The following is a 17,196-nucleotide window of genomic DNA, read 5'->3' as shown; positions in this document are numbered from 1 at the left end:
ATTCCACCACAACACCCATTGTTTTTTGGTGCTACCTCAGATTTACAAGGATGAGTAAATCTGAGGCGGTGTCAAAAATTAACTCCATGCAAGAAGATGTGTTAGAATGGCGATACGATAAGGAAATACTTGTATTTCTCCTCCTTGTAAATAAGCCCCTAAATGCACAAATATACATTAACTTAGCCTAGCATCAATGTATTTCTTTTCTGAGAACTACTCACGGTCCTTCTGAATCCTGATTGAGCTATATTGCGCATCAGTTTAGCTCATGTTTAGGCATAATTGTTTAGTTTATTTTTAGGCGCTACGAATCACAGTTTATTATTTGCACAGTTAAGCTTCTTTCTGTTCTCAGTTGCGACCCGTGGAGGGAGTTCCGTTGGGCGGAAAGGCGGGCGGGGGAGGGGCGGGGTGGGGGGTAGTAAACACCGGAATATGGATGACTGGAGGTAAGTAAACAATTAAATCAATAAAACGAATTCCGTTGTGCGCCCTGCATCGAAAAATGCGATGCAGCGCGCGCTACGAAATTCGTTTTATTTATTTAATTGTTTACTTACCTCCAATCGTCCATATTCCGGGATTTACTACCCCCACCCTACCCTTCCCCCCGCCTGCCTTTTCCCCCACAGAACTCCCTCCATGGACCGCAACTGTCTGTTCTACAACATTCAGAGCATTGTGTACTAATAACAGGAACAAGCCTGGACGTCTTTGTATCAGAGAACTAAAAAGAAATCATCAAACAATGTGTTTCATCTTGAAACAAAGAAACAAAATCCACTTTTACTTAGAAGAGCAGTCAGTTCAAAAGCAGCAGAGGTTTGCATCAAAAAGCATGTCCACATAAAGCTGGGAAACTAAGATACATGATAATTACCAAGCATGATCATAATGTTCAAATATTTACAAAATAGTAAAAAAGCTGAAAACAGCAAATTAATCTAAACAAGTATTTGCAATGCAAATTGGTCTCGCATTTGTGAGAGTAAGAGGAATTCGCATTGTAAATGGCCATGCTTTTTACCTACCAAAGGAATGAAAGAGGAAAGGAAATGGAAACAGAAAGGATGCTAAAGAAAGGAGGAAAATGAAGTGGAGATGGAGCGAATCTGAGAAAAGGGGATAGCTGTGGTGAAAAGAAAATACTTCATGTTGAAAAGTTATAATAACAAGGATGAAGTAATTCATTATATGAACCTATTACCATTACTGCCTAGACAAGTGCATACTATGACATGGCAACCAATGTAATAACCTACTCCTAAGTACACTGCTGTAAATTTACATATTCTATATTGTTTTTGGCGTATCTGTCTAGGTGACTTATTGAGAAACAAAAATACAGAAAAACCTGAAGTAATCTTAACTAGGTACTAGTAATATTTCTTTACTAATTTGTGGCATTAGAAAAGACGTCCTACCGTATGCAAATCAGTCTTAAAAGTGGCCCAAATTAAATTTTAAGACTAAATAACTATCCTGGGGTTACTGTATTCCAAGTACAGCAAGCAACCATTGACACAGATGCCGTTTGAGTCGGCAGGCACAGCGTGCAACAGAACCCACACAAGAGATGTACTGAACGCCAGGTAATATGAAGTTAAGGGTATTTCAATTAAAAATGTGTTAACACATTTATATTCATGAATCATGGTTTGTTTTAAGATGTGCCCAGCAAAACAGAGAACATTAAGTCATGTTCATACCAAATAATTCCCGTCCTTCTCGGTACAGACCCTCTTTCTTACTATGTTGAGTCAACACTATAATGGCTTGTGCCCATTTTTGGCAAATTTATATTATGAATAGGAGCCATGCGTGGTTTTTGCACTTTACAATTTAAACCTCTTCTGGCATACTGCCTGCAAATCTACCATGTGTTGTCATATATTTCTACCTAAATAAAAGTTCTGAAAACTTTCTTTTTTCGTGTTCCCGTTTTAAGCAGAAAGGCACACCATAGAGGATGCAGAAATGAACCAAGAAGAAGCCAGAATTTCTGAATGCTGCAGCTAACAGCCAATAGCAATGGGTGGGTTTGCCAAAGCCACACAGAGAGATACATCAGGTCATCGCTGATGCTCGACCTAATAAAAATGGGAAGAGGAGCTGAAGAATGGAATGATCTTCCTCTTGCCACTCTCTCCATTCAGTCAGAGAATCAGTTTAGGATGCTCCTAATGACCTGGATGGACTACTATAGTGTAAATGTTGATCTTATAGTGCTGTGAGTGATCTGGCTAGCGCCTGGACACCCTTGGGGGCAGTTGTTTGTCTAAACATTAGATAATTCATTCAAGGTGTGCACAGTGCTCTACGTGAATAACAAAAATGTGTACAGTAGAATCCAGAAGCTTTACCAGCATATCTTTATTGAAAAGAAGCATGCACTCATGCACCAAGGACATATGGTAATTTAGAATCCTGCACATACGTCTAAAGCGGTCTCCCCATCCTGGATAACTGCACAACAGCGAAAATTTGAACAGGCATAAGAACCTTGGTTACAAGACATAGGTTAATTTCAGACCTATGTCAAAACGCGTGTTTGCACTCAGATCAGAATTTTAAGATGTGCTATCATTACTACACCCCGAGGTTTTCCCCATACAGATTTTGGCATCTGAAACCTCTCGACTCTCACTATAGTCTCTCATGCTCTGGCGATTTCTGTGTTTATTTCAAACATGCCAGCTAACTTGACCATAATGGCAGTGTGATTATTACGCACAACCACAGTAGTCAAGGTACCACCGGAATTTCTCCCTCCTAAGCGGTAGACTGCTATTGACTCTGTATCAGTCATCCAGGTCCACACTAAAGAATTTCAAAGTCCTTCCCCATCACTTCCGGCAACCCTAGCATGCTCGAGGACTAAAGGACACCAGACTCCGTTAGCGATGACGTCAGCTAGGCAACTGTGACTCATATAATATACACAACCACCACAAACTAGGTTAAAAAAAAACACACAATGAAGTACTGAAAATCACCACTCTGCTTACTTTATCATAGTCCCACCTTTACGGGAACACACTGTTCGTTTTGAAGAACTTCCTGTGGTCCAAGCAAAAAAGAGAGCAGTTACTCATTCGAAGATCCCTGGCAGCAAAAAAAGCTCCTTCATGTCTGAAAAATGTTTACACAGTTGAATTCCATCAGGCAGAACTAGCGTGTTACAAACCGGAAGGAACGTTCACATGTCCTCACTGCTGTACAGCCGCCACGACAATGGTTTCACTTCCTGCTGCGGAATCTGGTACCTGACACCCAGGCATAAAGCCATGGCAAAAGGAAGAACATGAAAAAAAGTCTCCCCAAATAAGCAGTTTATCCCATAAGAATCCTAGTTGACAGACAAGCCAATATCATTGGGGCACACCAGTAGGTGGGGGGGGGGGGGGGAAGCACTGACCACAGACACCAGAATAGTGTGATAAAGGCCGCTTTATTGTAATCAGGTGCACCCTGAACAACACCCACCTGGCCTGTGCCGAACAAAACTAATGCTCACTAAATAACATCTGCCTGACAGCCCCCCACCCTTAAATGGATCCCCAACATTGCAACCGAAATACAAACATCCACTCTGCAACCTACCCCCCTACACACCAAACTGCAATGACCTCAGTGACCTCAATGACCTCAACCCCCAGCTACCGATACAGCCCCAGGCCTCCTGCAAATACCCCCCTTTTCTTATTAGGAAAGCGCCACCAAGTACCAGCACCTGTTCCAGCAACAACACAACTCCTGACACCTTACCGTCCCAGTGCACCATCATCCAACAAAACCCCCCCATCAGACCAATCCCAACAACAAACCCCCTGCAGAAAGCCCCCCCGCCCCCCCAAAAAAACCAGGGAGGACGGGAGGGACAAAAACTCGAGCCTCAATCACCCGGCTGCTGTGTCACTGCACCACAAACGGTGGGCAGTGACACAAAATGTCCGGTTATATATCGGACCAGCCCAAAAGGAGCCCAATGAAGAGCCCAACCAGCCCAACCAGCCCAAAACACGCAAAGCCACAGTGCTACCCTAACACCCCCTACTGCCCCAAACTTCCACGGGGGGTCAAGCCTCCCGCTGGTCGGCTGCCCCCCCCAATCCCCATTGGGGCACACTAGTAGGTGGGGGGGGGAAGCACTGACCACAGACACCAGAATAGTGTGATAAAGGCCGCTTTATTGGAATCAGGTGCACCCTGAACAACACCCACCTGGCCTGTACCGAACAAAACTAATGCTCACTAAATAACATCTACCTGACAGCCCCCCACCCCTAAATGGATCCCCAACATTGCAACCGAAATACAAACATCCACTCTGCAACCTACCCCCTACGCACCAAACTGCAATGACCTCAGTGACCTCAATGAGCTCAACCCCCACCTACCGATACAGCCCCAGGCCTCCTGCAAATACCCCCCTTTTCTTATTAGGAAAGCGCCACTCGAAAGCCGCTTAACGACTTTCGACCCCCCCATAGGACTCCTGCCCCCGCCGTCACTCTGCCACCGCCACCTCGATTAAAAACCTCCCCCTCCCCTACACACCGGCACGCCACCAGCCTCCTCCCCCACGCTGCGGAACACACCCCCTCCTGACCGCCTGGGCCCAACACCACCCAAGTCCCCACCCCCCGTTGGTCCGTCTTAGAGCGACGCAAACGCACCGCCACCTCCCGCGCTCGCAACTCCACATCCTCCCACAACACCCCCCGCCCCCCTCTCGCGCCCACCAACTCCGACACTCGGAACGCTCCAAAAAACAGCCAGGACATCAGGGTGGAAAACAACACCGTCTCGCCCCCATCCTTGCACACCGCCGGCAACGCACCAATGACCCCCTCCAGTAAAACCACCGTGATGGGACGACACAACCGCACTTTCACACCCCTCTCCCTCTCCCACCCCTCCAGCAAATGAGTCCCCAGTTCCCCCGCCGACGGGGGGTACCCCCACCACAGCTTCCCCATGAACGCCACCGCCGACAGCTTGCCCGCAATCGTCCCCCGCGACAAACCCTTGTCCATAAGCGCCAACATGAACCTCACCACCTGCTCCTTGCGCTGCCACCGGTCCCCACACCTTACCACACCAGAACGAAGGAATTCCTCCCAGGCCTGATCATACACCTTCCAAGTAGAGACTGCTACCGACGCCTTCACCAGCTGGAAGACCCGGCCTCGCCCACTGACCACAGTTCCTTCGGGACCGGCGTCTTGACTTCCTCCGCTGCCGTGGCTAGCCCATGGAATCTCTGCCACTGTGAACGAGACAAAGCATCCGCAATGTCATTGTCCACCCCGGGGACGTGGCGCGCATGAAACAGGATGTCATTCTCCAAGCACCGCAGCACAAACACCCTCATCAACTTCAACACCTGTGGGTCCCGCGCTGACTGCCTGTTCACCACCTGCACGACGGACATGTTGTCCACCCGAAACAACACTCGCTTGTGCGCCAGCTCCGCTGACCATACCGAGACCGCCACCACCAACGGAAACAATTCCAAAAAGGCAATGCTCCGCCCCCCCACTTGACACTGCGCCGGCCACTGCTCCGCGCACCATTTTCCATCCCAGTACAGGCCGAAACCACCGCTGCCCGCCTCATCAGAGTACAGGGTGACGTCCCACTCCCAGTCCTCCGCCGGTGCCATGGGAACCCCATTGAAACGTCCCAGGAATGCCCGCCACATACACAGATCCTCCTTCATCCCCAGCGACAGGCGCACATGGTGATGAGGCAAGGTTAAACCAGACAACGCCAAACCCAAGCGCCGGCAGAACGTTCGGCCCGCCCGTACCACTCGACAAGCAAAATTCAAGTGCCCCAACAGCACCTGCACTTCCCGCACCGTCACTTTCCTCTTTGCCAGCATTCCATCCACCAAGGCCAGCATCGCCGATCTCTTATCCTCCGGTAGGCGTGCTTCCATGGTTTCTGAGTCGAGCTCAATACCGAGAAAGGACAACACCGTACTGGGACCGTGCGTCTTCTCTGGCGCCAGGGGAACACCAAAATCCCCCATCAACCCGGCCAAACCGTCCAGCTGCCGCTGGCAGTCCGCCGCTCCGAGCCGCCCCACCAGGAAGAAGTCATCCAGGTAGTGCGTCACTGACTCCGAGCCTGTGCGCCTGGAAAAAACCCACTGCAGGAAGGAACTGAAGCGCTCAAATAACGCGCACGAGATGGAGCACCCCATAGGCAGCGCCTTGTCCACGAAAATGAGACCATCAAACTGAATCCCCAGCAACTGGTGATCTGCCGGGTGGACCGGGAGTAATCGGAAGCCGACTTGACATCACATTTTGCCATCAGTGCGCCCCTCCCCGCCGCTGACACAAGCCTCCTCGCCACATCCAGCGACGAGTAGGTCACCGATGACAAGTCCGCTGAAATGTAGGCATTCACCGACTCCCCTTCCGGCCACGACAGGTGTTGTATCAGCCAGAATTGACCCGCCTCCTTCTTGGGCACCACCCCGATGGGGGAGATGATCAAGCCCGGCATCGGCGCCTCCCAGAAGGGGCCCGCCATCCTGCCCTCCCTGACCTCCTTGAACAGCTTCTCCCGCACGATGCCCTTGTGCGCATTCACTGACTTCAGATTGTCTGCCCAGCGAGCAATCCGAGGGCCCTCATAGCCCAACCGAAAACCCTCCCGAAAACCGCGACGCAGCACCGCAGCATCCTCCGCCCGCAGATATGCCGCCAACCAGGGCTCCATCCGCTCGATCTTAACCGGCGTACGAGCCTTTGCCCAAAGCTCCGTCTCCTCCCTCTCTGCCTCCCCCCTGCCCACCAACGTGCCCCCCCTCCGGCTTGTGCACTTCCTTGGGCAAGCTGCTGCCCCGGGGGGCCCCCGACCCCCCAGCAACGCACCACTGGGTGATGCCGCCCGCATTTTGAGCACTCGTGCCGTAAACGGCACACCGTCCGCCCGCATGTTCCTTTATTGAAGTCCCAGCAAGGGCCGACCGTGGCCTGGCCGCTAGACTCACCCTGCCCCACCCCCCATGGGTTGGGTGGCCGCAAAGGGGATCCGCACCAGCGGCAAACCGCTGGCTGTATAGATGGTGCGGCCGAACTTGGCCCCCCCCCATCGTCTGCTGGTATAAATCCGAGTCCAGCTCCCCCCATTGCGCCTCCGGGTCGGAACTCCTCATCATAATGTGACCACGCGAACCCGCCGTAGTACAGGCCGAAACCACCGCTGCCCGCATCATCAGAGTACAGGGTGACGTCCCACTCCCAGTCCTCCGCCGGTGCCATGGGAACCCCATTGAAACGTCCCAGGAATGCCCGCCACATACACAGATCCTCCTTCATCCCCAGCGACAGGCGCACATGGTGATGAGGCAAGGTTAAACCAGACAACACCAAACCCAAGCGCCGGCAGAACGTTCGGCCCGCCCGTACCACTCGACAAGCAAAATTCAAGTGCCCCAACAGCACCTGCACTTCCCGCACCGTCACTTTCCTCTTTGCCAGCATTCCATCCACCAAGGCCAGCATCGCCGATCTCTTATCCTCCCGTAGGCGTGCTTCCATGGTTTCTGAGTCGAGCTCAATACCGAGAAAGGACAACACCGTACTGGGACCGTGCGTCTTCTCTGGCGCCAGGGGAACACCAAAATCCCCCATCAACCCGGCCAAACCGTCCAGCTGCCGCTGGCAGTCCGCCGCTCCGAGCCGCCCCACCAGGAAGAAGTCATCCAGGTAGTGCGTCACTGACTCCGAGCCTGTGCGCCTGGAAAAAACCCACTGCAGGAAGGAACTGAAGCGCTCAAATAACGCGCACGAGATGGAGCACCCCATAGGCAGCGCCTTGTCCACGAAAATGAGACCATCAAACTGAATCCCCAGCAACTGGTGATCTGCCGGGTGGACCGGGAGTAATCGGAAGCCGACTTGACATCACATTTTGCCATCAGTGCGCCCCTCCCCGCCGCTGACACAAGCCTCCTCGCCACATCCAGCGACGAGTAGGTCACCGATGACAAGTCCGCTGAAATGTAGGCATTCACCGACTCCCCTTCCGGCCACGACAGGTGTTGTATCAGCCAGAATTGACCCGCCTCCTTCTTGGGCACCACCCCGATGGGGGAGATGATCAAGCCCGGCATCGGCGCCTCCCAGAAGGGGCCCGCCATCCTGCCCTCCCTGACCTCCTTGAACAGCTTCTCCCGCACGATGCCCTTGTGCGCATTCACTGACTTCAGATTGTCTGCCCAGCGAGCAATCCGAGGGCCCTCATAGCCCAACCGAAAACCCTCCCGAAAACCGCGACGCAGCACCGCAGCATCCTCCGCCCGCAGATATGCCGCCAACCAGGGCTCCATCCGCTCGATCTTAACCGGCGTACGAGCCTTTGCCCAAAGCTCCGTCTCCTCCCTCTCTGCCTCCCCCTGCCCACCAACGTGCCCCCCCTCCAGCTTGTGCACTTCCTTGGGCAAGCTGCTGCCCCGGGGGGGCCCCGACCCCCCAGCAACGCACCACTGGGTGATGCCGCCCGCATTTTGAGCACTCGTGCCGTAAACGGCACACCGTCCGCCCGCATGTTCCTTTATTGAAGTCCCAGCAAGGGCCGACCGTGGCCTGGCCGCTAGACTCACCCTGCCCCACCCCCCATGGGTTGGGTGGGCCGCAAAGGGGATCCGCACCAGCGGCAAACCGCTGGCTGTATAGATGGTGCGGCCGAACTTGGCCCCCCCCCATCGTCTGCTGGTATAAATCCGAGTCCAGCTCCCCCCATTGCGCCTCCGGGTCGGAACTCCTCATCATAATGTGACCACGCGAACCCGCCGTAGTACAGGCCGAAACCACCGCTGCCCGCATCATCAGAGTACAGGGTGACGTCCCACTCCCAGTCCTCCGCCGGTGCCATGGGAACCCCATTGAAACGTCCCAGGAATGCCCGCCACATACACAGATCCTCCTTCATCCCCAGCGACAGGCGCACATGGTGATGAGGCAAGGTTAAACCAGACAACGCCAAACCCAAGCGCCGGCAGAACGTTCGGCCCACCCGTACCACTCGACAAGCAAAATTCAAGTGCCCCAACAGCACCTGCACTTCCCGCACCGTCACTTTCCTCTTTGCCAGCATTCCATCCACCAAGGCCAGCATCGCCAATCTCTTATCCTCCGGTAGGCGTGCTTCCATGGTTTCTGAGTCGAGCTCAATACCGAGAAAGGACAACACCGTACTGGGACCGTGCGTCTTCTCTGGCGCCAGGGGAACACCAAAATCCCCCATCAACCCGGCCAAACCGTCCAGCTGCCGCTGGCAGTCCGCCGCTCCGAGCCGCCCCACCAGGAAGAAGTCATCCAGGTAGTGCGTCACTGACTCCGAGCCTGTGCGCCTGGAAAAAACCCACTGCAGGAAGGAACTGAAGCGCTCAAATAACGCGCACGAGATGGAGCACCCCATAGGCAGCGCCTTGTCCACGAAAATGAGACCATCAAACTGAATCCCCAGCAACTGGTGATCTGCCGGGTGGACCGGGAGTAATCGGAAGCCGACTTGACATCACATTTTGCCATCAGTGCGCCCCTCCCCGCCGTTGACACAAGCCTCCTCGCCACATCCAGCGACGAGTAGGTCACCGATGACAAGTCCGCTGAAATGTAGGCATTCACCGACTCCCCTTCCGGCCACGACAGGTGTTGTATCAGCCAGAATTGACCCGCCTCCTTCTTGGGCACCACCCCGATGGGGGAGATGATCAAGCCCGGCATCGGCGCCTCCCAGAAGGGGCCCGCCATCCTGCCCTCCCTGACCTCCTTGAACAGCTTCTCCCGCACGATGCCCTTGTGCGCATTCACTGACTTCAGATTGTCTGCCCAGCGAGCAATCCGAGGGCCCTCATAGCCCAACCGAAAACCCTCCCGAAAACCGCGACGCAGCACCGCAGCATCCTCCGCCCGCAGATATGCCGCCAACCAGGGCTCCATCCGCTCGATCTTAACCGGCGTACGAGCCTTTGCCCAAAGCTCCGGCTCCTCCCTCTCTGCCTCCCCCCTGCCCACCAACGTGCCCCCCTCCAGCTTGTGCACTTCCTTGGGCAAGCTGCTGCCCCGGGGGGCCCCCGACCCCCCAGCAACGCACCACTGGGTGATGCCGCCCGCATTTTGAGCACTCGTGCCGTAAACGGCACACCGTCCGCCCTCATGTTCCTTTATTGAAGTCCCAGCAAGGGCTGACCGTGGCCTGGCCGCTAGACTCACCCTGCCCCACCCCCCATGGGTTGGGTGGGCCGCAAAGGGGGTCCGCACCAGCGGCAAACCGCTGGCTGTATAGATGGTGCGGCCGAACTTGGCCCCCCCCCATCGTCTGCTGGTATAAATCCGAGTCCAGCTCCCCCCATTGCGCCTCCGGGTCGGAACTCCTCATCATAATGTGACCACGCGAACCCGCCGTAGGTCACCTGTGCTCTCCGCACCACATCCATGTATTTGAAAAGCGTGACGGACCGGTCCGGAAACTTCTCACAATACACACTTGCGTATATGAGGAAAGCCGCCGACCAATTGTCCAGCGTCAGGGGCACCTTCGGACGTCTAGCCAATTCCTGCTCCTCTTCCTTAGAGCCCTCCTTTGACGTCAACTCCCTGTCCAGTAGCTTCAGGATGTCGATGTACTCCCCTTTCCATTTCTTCTCCTTCGTCGCTAGCGAAAGGTGCGCTCCCAGCGGCTTAGTCAGCCCCATGTACGGCAACTTACTCACGGGCACCACACAACTCTCCTTCCCCCCTCCCGTCGCGCCTTTTGCCCCGACCGCCGCCGACCCGCCACACGTACCCACTCCTGCGTCCTTCACGTACCTACCTCGCACTAGACGCCACCCGTCTTCCCCCCCGAACCTGTCCCCACCGAAACCTGCACGCAGCGCCGCTTGCCACTCCCCGCTCCGTCTCCCACCTTACCTGGCATCAAGGTCGGCGTCCTCGCCGGAACCCGCCGCCTAACCAGTGGAGCTGAGGGGGCCGTCACTCTGGGCGCGTCCTGCCTTGCCGGAACCTGTAACACACTGCCAAAAACATTACTCACCCCCCTCCCGGATCTCCCCCTCTTCCTCAGACTCCCCGTCACCAACATCCACGCACCCCCGGCAACCCCCTAGGGGTTCCAGCCGGCTCAACCCCGCCCTCTCCCTACACACCCGCATCAAGTCAACCAAATCCACGCCCCCCATGCCCATCTGCCACACTCGCACCAAAAGCAGAAGTATGCGCATCTACAAGCACCACCCTGCCCCCGGCGGCCGTAGCGACCCTTTTGGGGGGGGGGGGCAGCGGAGACGTCTCCCGCCTCCGTCCGTTGCGGTCACCTGACAGGTCCCTCGCTGGAGCTCGACCGCCCGTACTAGACAGAGTCGGCCCATCCTCTCGGTGGTACGGAGCCGCATGCTGCTCACCCGAGCTCCACACTAACAGCTCCTGCCAAGAAAAAAAGGTGGAGTCCAGCATGCCGGGGTGAAAAAACCCGCCATTTCCACCCACACGCCCCCCCTCCCCACACGCCACCACCCCCCATCCCCGCGGCACCCCCCGCCCCCACCCCGCTGAGTGACCACCGCGCCGGGATCCCCCCGCCCCCATGGCCCCATCCTCCGTCCCAGTCCCAGCCCACCGGCCCGCCCCACCCCCTATCCCCCAACTAGGCCCCGCACCCCCCCACGCCCACCCCAGCCCCCCGCCACACCCCTGTCTCCCCACCCTACTCTGCCACTCCCCCCAGGCCCGCCACTCCCCCCTGCCCCCCGGCCAGACTTCTCCCACCACCCCTCCCCCTCAGCGCCCGCCCCGGCGACGGGGACCTGCTCGGGCCCACTACCCCCCTCCCTCCCTATATGAAAAAGTTGTGTGATGACCTGTCAAAATCAATATCTGAGCTGAAGTGCTTCCCTGTAAGAGATCCTTGCCACTTGTTAGATGGTATGCTGAAAGCATCTTTACAATCTTCAGAGTTAATGAAGAATGCTATTGACTTTTTAGTCCATTCTGATGCACTGTTTTGTTATGCAAGGGACTAAAACGCAAATATTTCTCAGTGTGTGCTTTGTGTGGCATCAAAGAAAGTGCCATCCTACCTGTTTCGCTTAGCTGATGGTTCTCAGTCCAAGGGTTTGTGAATGCTATATTATCCATGTGACAACTATTTACAGAATTTTTGCTGAGTGTTGATGCCAAAGGCAAGAAATGTGAGGATCTTTGGTCACATATTGCTAGTGATGTGAAAAATAGTGCACTGTACTGCATTCTTAGAATATTATAGGAAAACTTAACTGCTGTAGTGGACATAATAAAAAAACATTTGCAATGCAATTGGTCTCACCTTTGGGACCTGTATTTAGCTATGTAGCACATTAGCCTGGGTGCTGAAACATTTACTGTTCTTTAACATGGAGGGAAAGTAAGCACTAAACAGCATGACACGCCAGGTATGGGAACACATGGATAGTATTATTGCCTTTCAGTGGGAAATGGTACAGTCCAAAGCTCTGTTTATAATATAAAATCAGGGCCTTCGGTGGTCATATCACTGGAAATAAACGATTTGAAAGGAATATTATTGTCTACGGATGCTTGTTGAAGACAATTTCTATGGACTGGAATCTAGAGCATGCTAAAGTGATTCTGGTATTTTACTGACCTCTGCTGGTCGTTTTCTATCAAGAAAGTTAAATAGAGAGTTACCAGAAAAATGAAAAAAGAAAGTACCTCAGCAGAAAGCAATTCTGGTACTTTACTGACCTCTGCTGGTAATTTTCCATCAAGACAGTTAAATAGAGGGAGTTGAACAGAAAAAAATGTCCCTAAGTAGAGGCAGACAAGTCCTAGGGCTGATCTCCAGAGCCCACAAAGTACATTCACACATAAGTATATACTAAAGTATAAACAAGAGGTCTTGAATGCTCGACGAAACTAGAGTCTCAAAAAACCCTTGTCTGCCAAGTATTCAGCAAAATTGGTGTAGATGTGAAACATCTCCTTGAGAGTAGGCTGGACAACATCTTTAGTTACTTTGGAACTGCAACATGTTCCATGTTAGAGTGCTTGCCTCTTGGTAAGCAAAGCAATGTTCAAGTGCAATTCAGGAACTTTTGGCCATATCTGTATGTTAAAGGGAACTACCATCCCTTCCAGCTTCCAGGTACAAAATGTTTGGTTGAAACACGCTGTTGGTTTTGATAGCCATACACCAAACATTTAATTTCTTTTTGCTTGACGAAATAAACTCCCATAGAGGGAGTTTGTTTTTGAAAAACAAAACCCTAATGACCTCCAGACCTTGAGAGTTTTCTCCCAGAGAGTTGAGGTCATTTTAGATTTTTTTCTGTGCCTCACCACTAGGTTATTTCTGGCAGTGATAGACAGAAATAAATGACATTACACCTTCAATACTAAATAAGGTGGTCAGTGTAATGCCCTACCTCCCATGGCCCCAACTCCTTCTGGCTGATGTAGGAAGCTTTCCATCAACTGAGCCAGAGGGGTCTCCGTTGACAGAAACCTTAATATCCACCTGTGTCTTATTGAGGTTGGTGGACTGAGAATGCTGCAGCCAGGGTACCCCATTGTGTTTGCTGCAGAGTCCCACATCTGCCAAACTTTAAACCAGACCCTAAGTTATTCCACAGAACTACAGAGATCTAAGTGATCTAGGGCCAGATGTATGACCCTTTTTTGCGGCCGCAAACGGGAGAGGCTCCCGTTTGCGGCTGCAAAGAAGTGTAATAGCATGTACAAATGCTATTTTGCGAGTCACTGACTCGTAAAAATAACATTTGCGACTCTCGCTATTAGGAATGGGTGTCATTCCTAATAGCGAGTCAACATCCTATGTACGAAGGTTTTGCAACCACATTAGCGGCCGCAAAACACTCACAGTTTACCACCAACTTCAAGTAGGTGGTAAACCGCAAAGGAAAGGTGTCCCCAAGGGACCCCTTCCCCTTTGTGAGCATGTGGGAAAACAGAAACGTTTCATTTTTCTTTAAGGAAAACAGGCTGCATTTAAAAAAAAAAAAAAAGAACTGCTTTATTAAACAAGCATTTGCAATGCAATCGATATCGCATTTGCGATAGTTTGAGTTATTAGCATTGTAAATGGCAATGTCTTTTAGTTATGTGTTTTAAAAACCTGCAAGCGGTGTGTAAAAATGCACTTTGTACTTATAGTCATTGCTTACAAGAAGCAAGGCTGGCAGTAACTGCGCTTCTCTTACTGCCAGCCTTGCATCTCGTAAGCAAGGTTTATAAGTACAAATTGTGTGTTTACGCACCACTTGCAGGTTTTCTAAATACAAATAAAAGGTGTTAGCATTTACAATGCCAATAGCTCAAATGCTTTTATCCTTAAGAGGCTCATAGCACCACTCTTACTGGAGATGTGTGCCAGCAACACTATTTACAGGCTGAGAGAAATAATGTTCCTAGCATTTGAATGGTGCACAGCCTGTGGCACCAGCGTGGCTTTCTAGTGCTTTGAGGCATCAAAGTTGGCACTGAGGCACAACTCCCAGGTTTCCATGTTAAACTGGAGCCTGAGACACCCACTGATGATGTTTGGGTTGGTATGCCCTGCCTGGCATTAGGCCTGGCACTGGGTTAATCCCTGGTACGCTGGAAGCTATGTAGTAATGGGGCCTTTCCTGAGCTCTGGGTGGATCAGTGGTGAGGGTGAGAGAAGGCGTGAGGATGAGAGGAGGTGGGAGGGTGAGGGTTGGCGGGAGGGTGAGAGTTGGCGGGGTGGTGAGAGGAGGGTGAGAAGAGGAAGGAGGGTGAACGCTGGCTCCATGCCAGATGGATTGAGAGATGACCAGACAACCTATAGGTAGCAAGCGCTGCATAACTTGAAAGGTGTATGTATGTGTACAGCGCACCTACACTGCTGGTGCTGAAATAACAGGTGTTTATCTTGTAATCTCCAAGCTTGACTGCTATTAGTCTCTACCCACTATCATATGCACAATAACCTAATCAAAATGCTACTGTAAGACTCCCTAGCCCTCTTCACCAAAGCTAACGCATGTGCAAGTCCTGCAATCACTCAACTGGCTACCAACAGCTAGTAGGTCAATGTTCAAGGCAATCTGCATTACCCACAGAGCCTCCCAAAGAAAAAGTACCACAGTCATGTGTTAAAACCTGGAATAATAATCGCACCTTCAAGTACAATTACAGTCGACAGACATGTCAATTCTTTTGTAACCCTTCTCGCCCATACAAATATTCTAAAACTCAGAGGACAGCAGACAATTTATCTCTAAACATGCTTGCTCAAAGCCATTAACCTTTAAATAAAGTATCTCAAATTTGGCATCGCACGGCGATAACAGGCAAAGTAAACTGTGAGCAAAGGAAATACCAGAAACGAACCTGCAGAGCTGCTCAAAGCAGCCAGCCTACTGAAAACCATCAACTGTGCTCTTACGTTTCACACTTCATCTGCCAAACTGCAAGTGATGCATCCTTTAATTTCATAACCGTACCTAGGTGGTCATCACACACGACAATGAGACACTTCCCACAGAGGAACACCTACAAAAACACCCTTACAAATTCACACCCTACACAGCAGTGTAACATGCCGTGTAGGCACGCGTTTCAGTACCCCCACACAGATGTGGTAAGAGCTATACAAATAAATTCAATACAGTTAAAGTAGTAAACAGGAACACTGCCACCCTTGCTAGAGGAGGGTGGAACTAGCCGAACAGTTGGAGTTTATCATTTGACAGGGCACCTACTTTTGATTTAACAACAGTAATGTACTGCACCTCAGTCCCCAGAGCTTCACCCCCAATCGGCAGACCTAGAAAGAACTTTAAAAACATGGGGGCAGATTTATGTTAACTGGCGCATCCCCAGGGATGCGCCAGTTAACATGCGCCACAGTGCGCCACAGCTCCGCCACCCATGGTGCGCCGCATTTATGATGCGGCGCACCATGGGGCAAAAACGGCACAGATGCGTGACGCATCTGTGCCGTAAAGGTGACGCATTGCTGGAGTTGCGTCGCAAGCGCGACGCAGCTCCAGCAAGGCTCGGGGGTGCCCCATCTCCACAATGCTGTGCAAGACCTACGCCTGCTTCAAGCAGGCGCAGGCTTTTGACGCAGCATTGGCCTGAAAGTGACTGAGTGAAATCTTATAGATTTCACTCAGCCACTTTTGCGAGGCGCACCTGCCCCGGAACGCCCACCCTGCGCCGGAACGCCCACAAGCGGCGCAGGGCTTTACAACGTGACGCATCTGCCTAGATGCGTCACGTTGTAAATCGTTCGTAGGGATGCGCCACGTTTACGCCGCCTTGCGTGACGCAACAGCGGCGTAAACGTGGCGCAAGTGCCTCATAAATCTGCCCCAACGTAGTTTGGTGGGAGAGTAGTCAGTGAATGTAAATGTGTTGTTGTAGCAGTTCGAGTTCATGTGTCTGATCTTTTGGGCTCAGGGGGAATTTTGAATTGTTTGCTTTAGATTCGAACCTGCGACTGAAGAAACAGTAAGAGGTGCCGTAGTTAGTAAGCGGTAGGAAGATCTATACCCCGTTACCTTTCACAATATTGCATTCCACCACCCTGCCGGAGGTCACGAAAAGGTTGCGCAGCTCGTTCGCGGTGCACGAGGCGCTTACGTTGCCCATGAACATCTTCCAGGTATTGAGAGGCCGCTGCTTACTCAGTTCCACCACCATCTTTTGGCACTCAGTTTGCAGGCGTTCAGTGCCGCTGTAGCGGCCAGGGCCCGGTCCTCTTTGCGCATGTGAACAAAGGCGCACTGCTACATGATGGCGCAGCTCACCACCGTGCCGTGGTGCTTGAAGAGCGCGCTCAGCTCTTCCTGCGTCGTACGCTTGTCAACGTTGCCCACGAAAATCTTCATCTCGATGCGTGTAAAGACTGTGTGGATGGGACAGGGGGCAAAGACGCTTAATATTTCTTTCTACGACAGTGCCGGCGCCCTTGTGACGTCCCAAAAATACAAAATAGATGCAAAGCTTTAATTACCACCCACCACCCTTTATGGTCTTATGCGCAATTCCGAGTCTGGCACGATACCAAGGATATTTTCTCTGCATGAAAAATTAGCATTAACAACGTTGTACACTGCTTCCTATGCACTTATGGGGGAGCTCAGGGAAAGCGAGAGGGAGGAAGGGGTTAAGGGTGGGT

General features: G+C 52.3%; 1 pseudogene; it reads right to left on the bottom strand.

Annotated features, from left to right (window-relative positions):
* Positions 1-16,562: 16,562 nt before the first annotated feature.
* LOC144820347 (RNA-binding protein 14 pseudogene) lies at positions 16,563-16,906 on the bottom strand (annotated as a pseudogene).
* Positions 16,907-17,196: the final 290 nt, after the last annotated feature.

This window comes from Lissotriton helveticus, chromosome 2_1 (genome assembly GCF_964261635.1).
Source record: "Lissotriton helveticus chromosome 2_1, aLisHel1.1, whole genome shotgun sequence".
Classification (NCBI taxonomy): domain Eukaryota; kingdom Metazoa; phylum Chordata; class Amphibia; order Caudata; family Salamandridae; genus Lissotriton; species Lissotriton helveticus.
The sequence above is the reverse complement of the archived record's forward strand: the minus strand, read 5'-3'. Positions and strand labels throughout refer to the sequence as shown.